A 12,669-nucleotide genomic window follows, 5' to 3' on the forward strand; every position below is an offset into this window, starting at 1 on the left:
ATATTACAATACAAACATAGCATTTGGTGTACAAGGTATAAAAATATAGTATATGTAAGAAAGGCATAAAAGAGAGAGGTACAAATCAAAAAATGTATATATAAGGCACAGAAATAGTGTCATGTAGTTACAGAAAACTTGTAGGTGTGTAAGATGATGAATAGATTTACAAAACCAAGCATTAAATCATTGTATCAATAAAGAGAGATCCCATGGTTTCCATTTTTTTCATATTTGATCATAGTATCAAATAGCGTGTGAAGGATGTGTTCTGATAGTTTAATAGAAAGCATACGGTTCATAATTTGGGACCATGGTACAGTAGGGGAGTGCCAATTAAGAGCTGTAGCCCAGTCTATTGCGCTAAATAAGGAATGGATAAGTCTGGCCTGTGCTACAGGAATATCTGGGATTGGGAAGAACAGGAGGCACATTTTGGGTGTTAGTACAATTTTTTCCCCTGTAATTTGTTCTATTTTACTTTGTGCAAGTTGCCAGGTAGTAATAAGCTGTGTGCAGTCCCAAAAAGTGTGTATAAGAGAGCCCTGTACCGGGCAACCTCTAAAGAATAGGGGAAAGATTGATGGGTGGAACGAGTTGATTCTGTCTGGGGTGAGATACCATCTGTAGTGTAATTTTATTGCCGATTCTCTGATGGAAGCTGTTTTAGTGCATTTATGAAGATTGTTAAATATGACATCCCATTGTTCCAAATCAAAAGATTCTTTTAAATCCTATTGCCATTGAGACATTTGTCATGTTTTATCAGACATGTTGTGTTCGTTGAGGTTTTTGTAAATTCTGGATATTAACCCCCTGTCCCGGGGTGAAGAGATACAAATTTGTTCAAATACTGTGAAGGGTGTTTGAAGAGTAAGGGAAAAGTATTTTTGGTAGAAATATTTTATATTATTATAATCTGTGAGTTCGGTTTCTGTAAGTTTATATTCTGATTGTAGGTCTGAGAATGAACAAAAAGTGTTTTTAGTAAGTGATTTTAGGTTTGTAAGTTTGAGGGTTTGTCATATAGTGTAAGGATTTGTGTTACAATTAAAAGAGGAGAACAGAAGGTCCCCCAGGAAGGAGGCAAGGGGGGGAATGTCTGATGAGATGTTAAATTTATGTTTTTGTCTGTGCCATAATAGAAGAGTTTGGTGTACCACTTTGTTAAGATGGCCAATTCTTTGAGTTTTAATAGATTTAGACCATAAAAGGCCTTGGAGGTGGTAAGATAAAATAGATTGTTCCTCAAATAGTAACCAGGGTATATGGAAGGAAGTTGCATACCATTGGGCAAATTGTGTGCATCTTGCCGAAAGGTAATATATCCACAGATTCTGAATACCCAGCCCCCCCCCCTTGAGGGAGGTCTAAACATCATTGAATATCCGAATCTGGATTTTCTGTTGTTCCATATAAACTTATTTATTTCTCTTTGCAGAGAATCCATAGTATTTTTAGGAATCAGTAAAGGAAGGGCTCTGAAAAAGAATAAAAGTTTTGGTAATATAACCATTTTGGTTGCAACTATTCTACCCATGAACATGATATGATACGTTGACCATAAATTAAGTAGGTTCCTAATGTTTTGGAATAGTCTAGGGTATTTAGAGTGATAAAGGGAATTATATGATGGAGTGATATGAATGCCTAAATATCTGAATGAGTCTGTGCACCATTGGAAAGGAAATTTCTCTTTCAGTGTGGCCGTTAGATTTGGAGTACATTTGATTGGAAGAGCTGAACATTTGGATAGGTTTATGCTTAATCCTGACAGGTCATGGAAAGTGTCTAAGGTCTGGACTAGACAAGGCAGAGAGATCAAGGGTGCAGTAAGGAACATGAGGACGTCATCTGCATAGAGACTCAATTTAAATTATTTTGAACCTTTTATGTATCCTTTAATGTTTATATTATTGTGAATTGCGCATGCAAGGGGCTCAATGGCGAGGGCAAAAAGAAGAGGGGATAGTGGGCAGCCTTGTCTTGTACCTTTATTTAGTGGAAAAAATTCTGAGTTGTGGTCGGGTAATTTGATACGAGTATGTGGATCGTGGTAAAGAGCTTTGAAACCATGTAAAATTCATTATTTATACCAAATCAGGGAAGAAGTGTATCTAAGTAAGACCAGCTGACGCTGTTAAAGGCTTTATGTATCTCTAAGCTAAGTAATAAAGTAGATCTAGCATGGAGGTTAGAGTCTTGAATGATATTTGTAGATAATCTTATGTTATCTGTAATTTGTCTATCAGGGATGAAGCTTGATTGATCAGGGTGGATTAATGGGGGGGATAACTAATGCTAGTCTATCTGCTAATATCTTGCCAAAAGTTTTTAGGTCATTATCTATAACAGATATGGGGGGAAATTTTTGCGGAATGGTGTGGTCCTTTATTAGGTTTGGGATATAATGACATATTCGCTAGAACAGGGGTTGACAAATTTGCTTGGAATCTAGGAGCCAGCTTAAAAAGTTAGGAGCCAGGTCCGTGGCGGCGATCCGGACCTGTCCCTGGCCTGACATGGAGACGAGTGAGGGGAAGATAGCAGCGCCGTCGCCGCCCCCCCCGTCTCCAAGTCATTGCCCATAGCTCTTAGAGGGACATTTTATTTATTTTTTTCAAATGACAATTTTTTTTTCAATTGCATTTTAGTGTAAATATGAGATCCGAGGTCTCTCTGACCCCAGATCTCATATTTAAGAGGACCTGTCATGCTTTTTCTATTAGGCCGCGCACACACGCGCGGACTGTTCGCCCAACTTTGTCCGTCCAACAGTTTCGGCAAACAGTCCGCTCAAACTTAGCATGGACGGACATGGCCACACACGACGGACGAACAGTTTTCTGAAACCCTGCGCGATGACGTGAACGGCACGTACGACGGGACGAAAAATACGACGTCCTATACACTGCAATGCAACCTTCCGACGTGGAAATCCTTTCTGAGCATGCGCGAGACTTAGTTGGCCGAACAAGCCTACACACGAGCGAACAGTCCGCTGAAACCTTGTTTCAGCGGACAGTTTTTCGGAATTTCCGTAAGACCTTGTTCGTCCAACTATCCGCTGAAACTGTCCGCTGAAGCCCCACACACGAGCGGACTGTCCGCCCAAACACTGTTCAGCGGACAAGGTTGGGCGAACAGTCCGCGCGTGTGTATGCGGCCTTACAAGGGATTTTTACATTCCTTGTAATAAGAATAAAAGTGACACAACATTTTTTTTAAAAGAACAGTGGAAAAAAAAAAAAAGTTAAAATAAACAGAAAAAATAATAATTTTTAAACGCGCCCTGTCCTGCCCGCATATAAAATCGGTGTTCGAACCACACATAGGAGGTAGCGCCGTGATCGGTAGAGCGAGAGCAATAATTCTAGCCCCAGACCTCCTCTGTAACTCAAAACGTGCAACCTGTAGAATTTTTTTAAACGTCGCCTATGGAGATTTTAAAGGGTAAAAGTTTGTCGCCATTCCATGAGCGGGTGCAATTTTGAAGCGTGACATGTTGGGTATCAATTTACTCGGCGTAACATTATCTTTCACAATATAAAAAATAATTGGGCTAACTTTACTGTTGTCTTATTTTTTTATTAACTAAATAATTTTTCCCAACAAAAGTGCGCTTGTAAAGCCTCATACACACGATAGGACTTTGTACAAACTTTCCCTTGGATTTTTGTACAAAGGGCGTCGGCCCTGAACTTGTATTGCATACACACGGCAGGACTTTTTCAGCCAACTTCCACCAAATCATGTGGTTTTTCTGTTCTTTACCGCCACCTTTGGTCAACTTCTGTATTGTTGTCTGATCCTTTGCATTGGTTCTGAGCATGCCTGTTTGTACTTTGTACAAATGTCCTATGGTTTTCTGTACACACGATCAGACTTTGCTCCATCGGACTTTTGTTGCCAGAAAGTTTGTCCGTTCGCACAGCCAACAAAAGTCCCATGAAAACCCAAAAAGTTTGTCCGATGGAGCGTACACACGGTCGGATGTTGCTCCAAAACAGCTAATTTGCATGTTTGTTGTCAAAAAGTCTGATCGTGTGTATGGGCCTTAAGTCCGCTGCACAAATACGGTGTGACAGACAGTATTGCAACAACCATTTTATTCTCTAGGGTGTTAGAATAAAAAATATATATATAATGTTTAGGGGGTTCTAAATAAAGGGAAGAAGAGGCAGGTAATATAAAACAGGCAGAGGAAGCTTCATTAACATTGCTGGTTTGTCATACCAACGCCGACCACAAGAGGGCGCCAGATTCCATAAGGAATCATAGGACCGCAGAAGGCCTCAAAGCCGCGGCCTAAATTTTCGGCCGTCAGGGGAACGGCCCGACGCGATCACGCTGGGGGGGGTCCACAGAGACAGGATACCCCCAGCTGTGCTGCCCCAGGCGCGAGGTCGCTATTTCTAGTCGCCAATGCGACCTGGCGCCCGGGTTTTGTCGAGCCCTGCGCTAGAAGCATTTCGGAGGGGAAGTGATTGCCTTGTAGAATATGGTTGAATAAATGAACCAGATGGGGGATTATAATTGGAGCAAATTTTTTGTAGTAAGAAGTTGAGAAACCATCTGGTCCTGGGGCAGTGGATGTCTTTAAGGAACCTATTATCCTTTTCACTTCGTCTTCGGAGCAAGGTGCGTTTAGCTTCTCAACTTGTACGCAGGAGAGGGATATCATCCAGTCAATGTATTGAGGATTGTTTTGGAGTATTTTGGGGTGAGGACAAAAGTTTTTTGTAAAAATTCAAAAAGATCTCCATAACTTCCTTGGGGTGTGTGATTAGATTCCCTGCAGAATTTCTAAGTTTGTAGGTGTGAGGAGGTTTCATGGTTTGTTTCAGCTTTCTAGCAAACCTAGTGGATGGTGTATTGCTATATAATAAGAATCTAGCCTTGGACCATCTGAGAGCCTTTTCTGTGTCAGATGTTAATAAAGTGTCTAGGGTCGTTTTGCTTGGATTTGTTTAAGAATGTCGCCTGTGGGGGATTGATTGTATTTATGGTATAATTTATCTAAATCTCTGGTTAGTGTTTTTATGACGTTTAGTTTTGTTCTATTTATAGTGGAGGCCAGTTTGATGGCCAGTTAAATGGTCTCTCATGACGGCCTTGTGAGCCATCCATCATATTGTGGGAAGAAAGTCTGGGGAAGAATTTAGTGTAAAATACTCTTCCATATTGGATGAGAGTTGCTGTAGGCTCAAGTGGTCTGTCAATAGAGCGTCATTAATGTGCCATTTATATGATGTATGTGCAAGATCAATGTTATAGGTAGTAAAAGAAGTGATCTGGTGGATCTGACCAGGGGCATGTATGAATATCAGCTTTTGACGAGTTCGCTAATAAGATTGGGGTGCAGAAGATGTAGTTTAATCTAGATGAGCAGTCATGAGGATGTGAATAAAAGGTATAACCCTTTATGCCAACATTGTGTGCTCTCCAAGAATCAATGAGTTGGCGGTTGTGTAGTATGTGGTTTGAGGTTTTGGGAAACGTTTTGGATGAGGATACCATTCTGCTCCTATCTAAGGACAAATGTGCTGCTAAATTAAAATCACCGCCTATAATCAGGTGGGGGGGAGGAATATTTATCCAATGTGTCGAAGATTTTTGTGAAAAAGGATGCATGAGCTTCGTTGGGTGTGTACACAGAAGCAATTGTAATCATGCGTCCCCCTATATAACCTTTGACTATCAAAAAGCGACTCTCTGGGTCCTTAAAAATGCTGTGTGTTTCAAACACACAGTTCTTGATAAAAATAGCTGTTCCTCTAATTTTAGAATCAAATGTGGTATATTGGAACTGCCTGTATGCCTTATCAAAAAAGTTGGGATGCCTGTCAGTGGCAAAATGCGTCTCCTGTAATAGAATTATATCGGCACCGAGCCTTTTGTAATGGCGGAAAGCTTTCTTCCTTTTTTGAGGAGAATTCATGCTATTAGTGTTATGAGAAATTACCCTAAGACCCATTTAATCGGTGGCAATGAATTTTCAGGTGTGATATAGAGTGATACAAGTTAGTTGTTGATGAGTCAAAGGAAATTATAAAAACTAAACAAGGAAACAAAATGATCACAGGGCAGGCACCCCAACATGTAATTCTGTTGTTTGTGTTGATCAAGATCAGGATGGTCATAAAGTGCCTGATTACAGCTTTAAGCAAAAAATCTGTACCAAAACTGTTAACACATAGCAATCTGCATGAGACTTGGGTATAGAAAAGTCATAAATGTTAAACTGAAACATCATTATATCAAGATTGAATGGGTAACCGAACATGTTACCTAACTTGTCAGAAAATGGAAATGATTGAACATAATATAACCAGGGGTCAAGCTGAGACAAAAAACAGATTGACTTAAAGAAATCTTAGGACTAAAATGCCCATGACTTCAGGAGTCTTACTAATTTGGGAAACTGTGATCTGGATCCAAAGCACTAAAATACTTAGTAGCGTGCATGCGTTATGTCAGAAAAAGGCAAAAACACAATAAAAAAAAAGGGGGGGGGGGAGGAGTAAAAAGTTCAACAAATAATATGAATGGGTTAAAAAAAAGTCTGAGAAAACTTTTCTTGATTGGAGAGATTTGCAATAGAGGATGGACAATAAATTTGTGCCTTGCGATTTTGACCGGGATGGATGAGTGCAAACAAGGAAAAGGGTTGTGAAGCCAGGAAATAACATACATCCAAAAATGGTTGGGTCAGGCTCAGATCTGTGTAAAAAATGGAAAAAGGGAAAAAATAAAAAATTAGGGAATAAAATTGCATTGCATTTAAAACGACTTTCATGGGTTTGCGAATCGCAGAGATGATCTCATCCTTCTTTGGTCACGTCTTGATGAGGGGGTGGCCCACATGGGTGAAAAAAGCGGTGTAGAAGGGGGTCTATTGATAACTCCCGGGTCCAGCAAACCAAGTTGGATCAATAGTTCTTTGCCTTATGCGACATTTGTAACAGAGTACATGGTGTCATTATGAGGAACTGTTAATCTGAACAGAAAACCCCATCTGTATATAATATGGGCAGATTGTAGGATAGTTGTAATCTCCTTCATCTTGCGCCTTCTCTCAAGGGTGGCTTGTGAAATATCAGGGTATATTTGAATCCTTATGCCATCTAACTCTATGTTGTGTGAGTTACTGGTGGCCCTTAGAATGTTCTCCTTGGTAATAAAGTCCTTCATACATAGAATGATGTCACGGGGTGGTTTACAGTATCTGCGGGAGGCTTGGGACGCAGAGCCCTGTGAATCCTGTTGCATGTGAAGGACTGTGATGGGGTGTCAGGTAGAAGAGATTGGAACAGTTTGCAGACAGCAGAAATCAAATCTGTAACAGATTCTGGAACACTGTGAATTCTTAAATTGTTTCTTCTGTTCCTGTTGTCCAAATCTTCTACTTGTGTTTGAAGATAGGAATGGTTTTCAGCTAGCAGCTCAAAATCCTTTCTTAAATCATTATGGGCAATGGATAGTTCATCATGTTTTGCCTCCAGCATGTCAGTGCACCCTCCCAGAAAAGCTATCTCTTGCTGTAATGTGCTGGTGGATGCTTTAAGTTCTGAGTGAAATTTATAAGCCAGCTTGTCATACATGATAGTTAGACTTGCATCTAGATCAGCTTTTGTGAGCTGTGAGAGGGATTCACTTACTTGCATGGATGAGGCTTCTCCCTGAGAGGTAACTGCTGCTACAGGTGGAGAGACATGAGGAGATGCATGTGGAGAGGGCTGAGTGACATATTGAGACATCTTGCCTTTAACCCTGGAGCGAAGTAAAACGATTAGTTTGGAGAGTGCTGAGACTGTCGACCAAGCGATCTGCGATTCCCAGTGGTGCTTTTTGGGCGGTTTAAATGTGTTTAAGCCCTGCAGATCGGCTTAAATCCTCCTGGACCGGCGGAGCTGTTAAGGAGAGCTGCCGCCCTGCATTGTGCCGCGCATGCGCTCCCCGGATTCAATTTTTCGAAATTCAGTCAGCGTCAATACCAACAGTCATCTTTGTGGATGGGGAGTTCTTTTATACTAATATGTGCATTATTTTTTTTTAAGTATATAGAATTTTTTTTAAAGCACACATGGAAAATACTAATAGTTTTATGGTTGGCTAAACCACTGCCATCAAAAGTCTTAGTATACTTAAAGTACAACTATAGGAAAACAGAAAATTGTATATTCCCCTTTCCATAATTTTTCTTTCCTGGTTCATCTTAATGGGAGCATGCAATGGGTTGTGGCTCCACCCCTCAACCTGATAGAACTGACTATCTTTAGATCAAAGACAGAACGTGGCTCGCAGCATTCTCTGTAACTCTCACAATTTTAGTGGGAATCTGTATGCTACTATGAAGATGCACCAAGAAAGGAGAGTATACAATTTTCTATTTTACTGCCACATTATGGCAGCATACAGTGAGAACTAACTCGTCATACTGGAGGGTGCAAGAAAAAAATTGTAATGATGAAAGTATGCGCCTGCACAACAAATTTTCCAAATTTTACTGTCCTGAGCTGAGCCAGGTTCACCTAATAAAGCGTAATGAAGGTGCTCTGTGAGGACTATATTGCTGACTTGCAAAAAGCCTCAGGAGACACTCAGCACTGTGTTGTCCACAGAGCTAGCACTGCCCTGGTTGAATGTGCTCTTAAGTCTTCCAGAACAGGAAGGTTTTGCGAAGAGTAGGCTCCTTTAATTGTCTTAATGTAGGAGGTGACTGTTGGTATTGACGCTGACTGACCCTGCCTTAAGCCTTGAGGGACCAAGCACAGATTTCAGCTTTCCTGAATGAAAGGTAGCTGCCAAACAGGCCATCAGAGTTAGACCAACATCCAGGGTACTGTTGGGGTTGAAATTGGAATGAGAATCAGGATAAAGATAAACGGATGGGAAGGGGTTGAATGGAATGATTTATATGACAGAATTGATCTCTATGTCTTCATTTAAGACCCCAGGCGCAAGGGCATCGAGAAATAAATAAATAAATCCAGAAAGTTTCCCTCTTGCAGATACATTTTAAAATGCTCTGCAAGAGGGAGAGTCTTGGGTATCTGTTTGATTACCCATACTCAAAGTGCATCAGTGGAGCCTTGGTGGAATTCTTTAAAGTGTCTAGGGATGGTTAAGTTGCAGTTTTATTCTACTGACCTGCGATATTCACCGAACCTTTTTCTCAATGTACGGATGGGGCGACCAATGTAGAGCAGGCCGCAGGGGCAGGAGATACCATATATTACAAATTCGGAAGAGAAATTGTAAAATTTGTTTAGGAGATAGGTTTTCCCTTCTGTGGTAAATGATTTTTAACGATGAGTAACAAATTTACAAGTCAGGCATTGTAACTTTTTACATTGGTAAATGCCTTTGATTGAGAGGAAGGTCAGAGATGGTGTGGGTTTTTTGTATGTGGATTTTAATGTGCTTTGAGCGATATGGCTTTTTAGATTTCTGGCCTTCTGGTAGGTGATCCTAGGTGCACTGGAAAGGCATGTCCTCTAGTAGTTCCCCCAAGTGTTTTCTAAAGAGTTATTCCATCTTTTTGTGCTGGGAATGGAATTGGGTTATGAACCTGGTAGTATGGGGTTGCATGGGAGGTGTAGATCCGTTGTGTGATTTAGTATTTGGGAGGGGTTTGGAATGGGTGATGAATGTTCCGCCATCTAAGAAGTTGGCAAAAGCTTCCTCTACCAAGGTTGAGGGGTACCCTTTGTCCTCAAATTTAGTTTTAAGGAGATTGCCCTGTGTGATGTAATCTGAATTATGGGTACAGTTTTGTTTCAAACGATGGAACTGACTTTTAGGGATATTTTATTTCCATCTCGAATGGTGTCAACTTTGTTATTATAGGTATGAATTACCTGCTGAAGGTTTTGTATAGTTTTTGGCGTAAATAGCATTATCTGTATGGCAAAACTTCAGATCAGAAATGCCAGACTGTCAGGACTACAAATGGACGTGAAGGAGAGTCCTAGATTGTTGGAGTTGCAATGGGAAACAAATTGTTCTACAGGTGGTCCAGTCCTGTTCCAGATGACAATAATGTAAATCTATATAGCATCTGATAAAAATAATGTATTTGTAAAAAGAATTGTTGTTCCAGATGGACAAGTGTTCCCATAGTCCCACCCATGGTTAAATTGGCATAACTAGGCACCAAATTTGGGCCCATAGCCGTGCCTTGGGTTTGCAAATAAAATTTGTTGTCAAAGGAAAAATAATTATGTGTCAGACAGAATTTGGTTGAATTTAAGATGAATTCTGCCTGTTTGGAATTTCTAAGTGGATCTTGCAGTAAGAAATGTTGGACAGCTCTTAGGCCAACATTGTGGGGTATAGATGTGTACAAAGAGTTAGCATCTAGGGATACCCACTGGTATTTGGATTCCCAGATGTAGGCTTTAAGAGTGTCAAGGAGTTGAGTTCCATCGCCTATGTACGTGGGTAGGTTTTGTGCTAGCAGTTGTAAGAAATGGTTGATATAAATGGAGAAAAAACTAGTGACACTTTCCATTGCGGCTACAGTGGGACAACCTGGGGGATCGGCTGGGTCTTTGTGGATATTTGGAAGGTGATAAAAGGGGTATTGTAATATTCCCTGAACAGGAAAGAAGCTTCCGCTTTAGTGATAATATTGTCATTGAGGGCTCATTTTACTAGTAGTTTGGTCTCTGTGGAGAAACAGGGGAGAGGGTCACTTTGGAGGTGTGTATATGTGTTAATGTCAGATAAAAATCTGTATGCCTCGCCAAGATATGTGTCCCGGTTATGTATGACAATACCATCACCTTTGTCGGCTGATATTATAATAATAATGGAGGTATTTTTGGTTAAATTGTTTAGGGAAGATAGTTCTTATGGTGTTTGATGTCGGAATATATAACCTGGTAAAAGCTATGTATGAAGGGACCTTTTACCTGACTGGGGTTGAAAATAGATATGGGCCAAAAGGAGTGTGTTTTATGGGTGGGAAATCAGAAGGATGTTGCGTGAGATAAGAAATGTTTGAGGCCTCTTCATCATCATTGTAGAGTTCTTCTAGAATCACTAGACATTCCTAGGATTCCTGTTGTCTATTTGACTATATAAGATGTGCCTGCTTTCACCTTACCTTGAGTAAGTGCATTACTATTTGATTAAATATATTTTCTATCAGACGAGGCTGATCAGGACCATTCGGACAGTGAGGATGATTCCCCGACCGGGTCTGGGCGCGACAAAGCGCTTGTTGGAGCACTTATCACAGCTGTGCGTGATACCCTGAAGATTCAGGAGCCAGCAGATCCCTCTGCTGATGTACCAGTCCCTTTTGGGTCCCACAAGCCAGCACGTTCCCCTAAGGTGTTCCCGTATTTGACTTATTTAGACAAATTCATCTACAGGGAACAGGGTCGCCCGCAACGGACCTTTTCGGTCCCCAAGAACTCGGCCGTGTGTTACCCTTCTCAAAAAGTGGTCGGCTCCTCTGGTCGTGGACCCCCCAGTGTCCAGGTTAAATAAAGTAACCACGATCCCGGTAGAGGGGACCCCTGCATTCAAGGATCCCAGGGACAGGAAGGCCGAGCCAGTAGCTCGTTCCTTGTTTACAGTTGTGGGGTCAGCCGTGAGACCAGTACTGGCATCCGCACTGGTGTCACAGACACTGACGGAGTGGGCAAAACTTTTGCACTGCAAATTGGGAGAGCAACAGGCCTCCCCTGTCTGCGTGGAACTAGCAGACCAACTAGTGCATGGCCTTAAGTACGTTTGTGACGTGGCCCTGGATACTCTCCCTCTGTTATCCAGGGCTTCAGTGTCAGCTGTGGTGCTGAGGCGCCTGATTCGGTTAAAATGCTGGTCTGCTGACCAGGCATCCAAGAAAGCCCTGACGGATTTTCCCTTCCTTGGCGACCGGCTCTTTGGAGCTTCATTGGATGACATTATTAAAAATGCCATGGGTGGTAAGAGTACACTACTCTCACAGGCCAGGAAAGCTAAGGAGCCACGCAGTAGGCAAGGGTCCTCCTTTTTCGCTCACAAGCGGCTTTTTCGTCCACCCGGTGCTTCGGCAAAATGTCCCCAGTCTGACAGGACATCTAAGGACGGCCAGAAGTGTCCCTGGAACCGCAAGCCTAACAAACCTGCGAACAAAGGTGCTACCGCATGAAGGTTTTGCCCCACCCACATATCGGGTGGGGGGGTTGTATTCGGGAGTTTGCAGCCCGGTGGATCTCACGGTTATCCGACCAATGGGTCTGCGATCTGATTTCCAACGGCTACAAGATAGAGTTTCTCTCTTGGCCGTCAACCAGGTTCTTCCCCTCCAGCATACCCGCGTCCCCGGTTCGCTGGGAGGCCCTGCTAGGGCCAGTAAGGGACTTGCTGAATGAGGGGGTGATTGTACCAGTTCTGGAATCGGAGCGCTTCCAGGGGTTCTACTCAAATCTGTTTGTGGTTCCCAAGAAGGAAGGAGTACGTCCGATTTTGGACTTAAAAGCCCTCATTCACCATGGGCCGTCTGGGTCTTGTTAAAATGATTCTTCTCCCAAAGTTATTGTACCTGTTTTGGCATGCCCCGCTTCGGGTGCCGCCCCGCTTCGGGTGCCGCCCCGCCTGTTCCGTGACATGGAATCAATCATCAACTCCTTTGTTTGGGGTTCTTCCAGGCACAAGTTAGCCTGGCAGACC

At 42.1% G+C, this 12,669-nt stretch overlaps 1 protein-coding gene across 7 annotated transcripts in view; it reads left to right on the top strand.

Moving 5' to 3' along the window:
• EHBP1L1 (EH domain binding protein 1 like 1) overlaps positions 1-12,669 on the top strand; it is a 1,032,390-nt gene that overhangs the window by 702,314 nt on the left and 317,407 nt on the right. The gene's annotated exons all lie outside the window — the stretch shown is intronic.

This window comes from Lithobates pipiens, unplaced genomic scaffold, assembly GCF_037356315.1.
Source record: "Lithobates pipiens isolate NorthernLeopardFrog02 unplaced genomic scaffold, aLitPip1_a1.2 Scaffold_10, whole genome shotgun sequence".
NCBI lineage: Eukaryota > Metazoa > Chordata > Amphibia > Anura > Ranidae > Lithobates > Lithobates pipiens.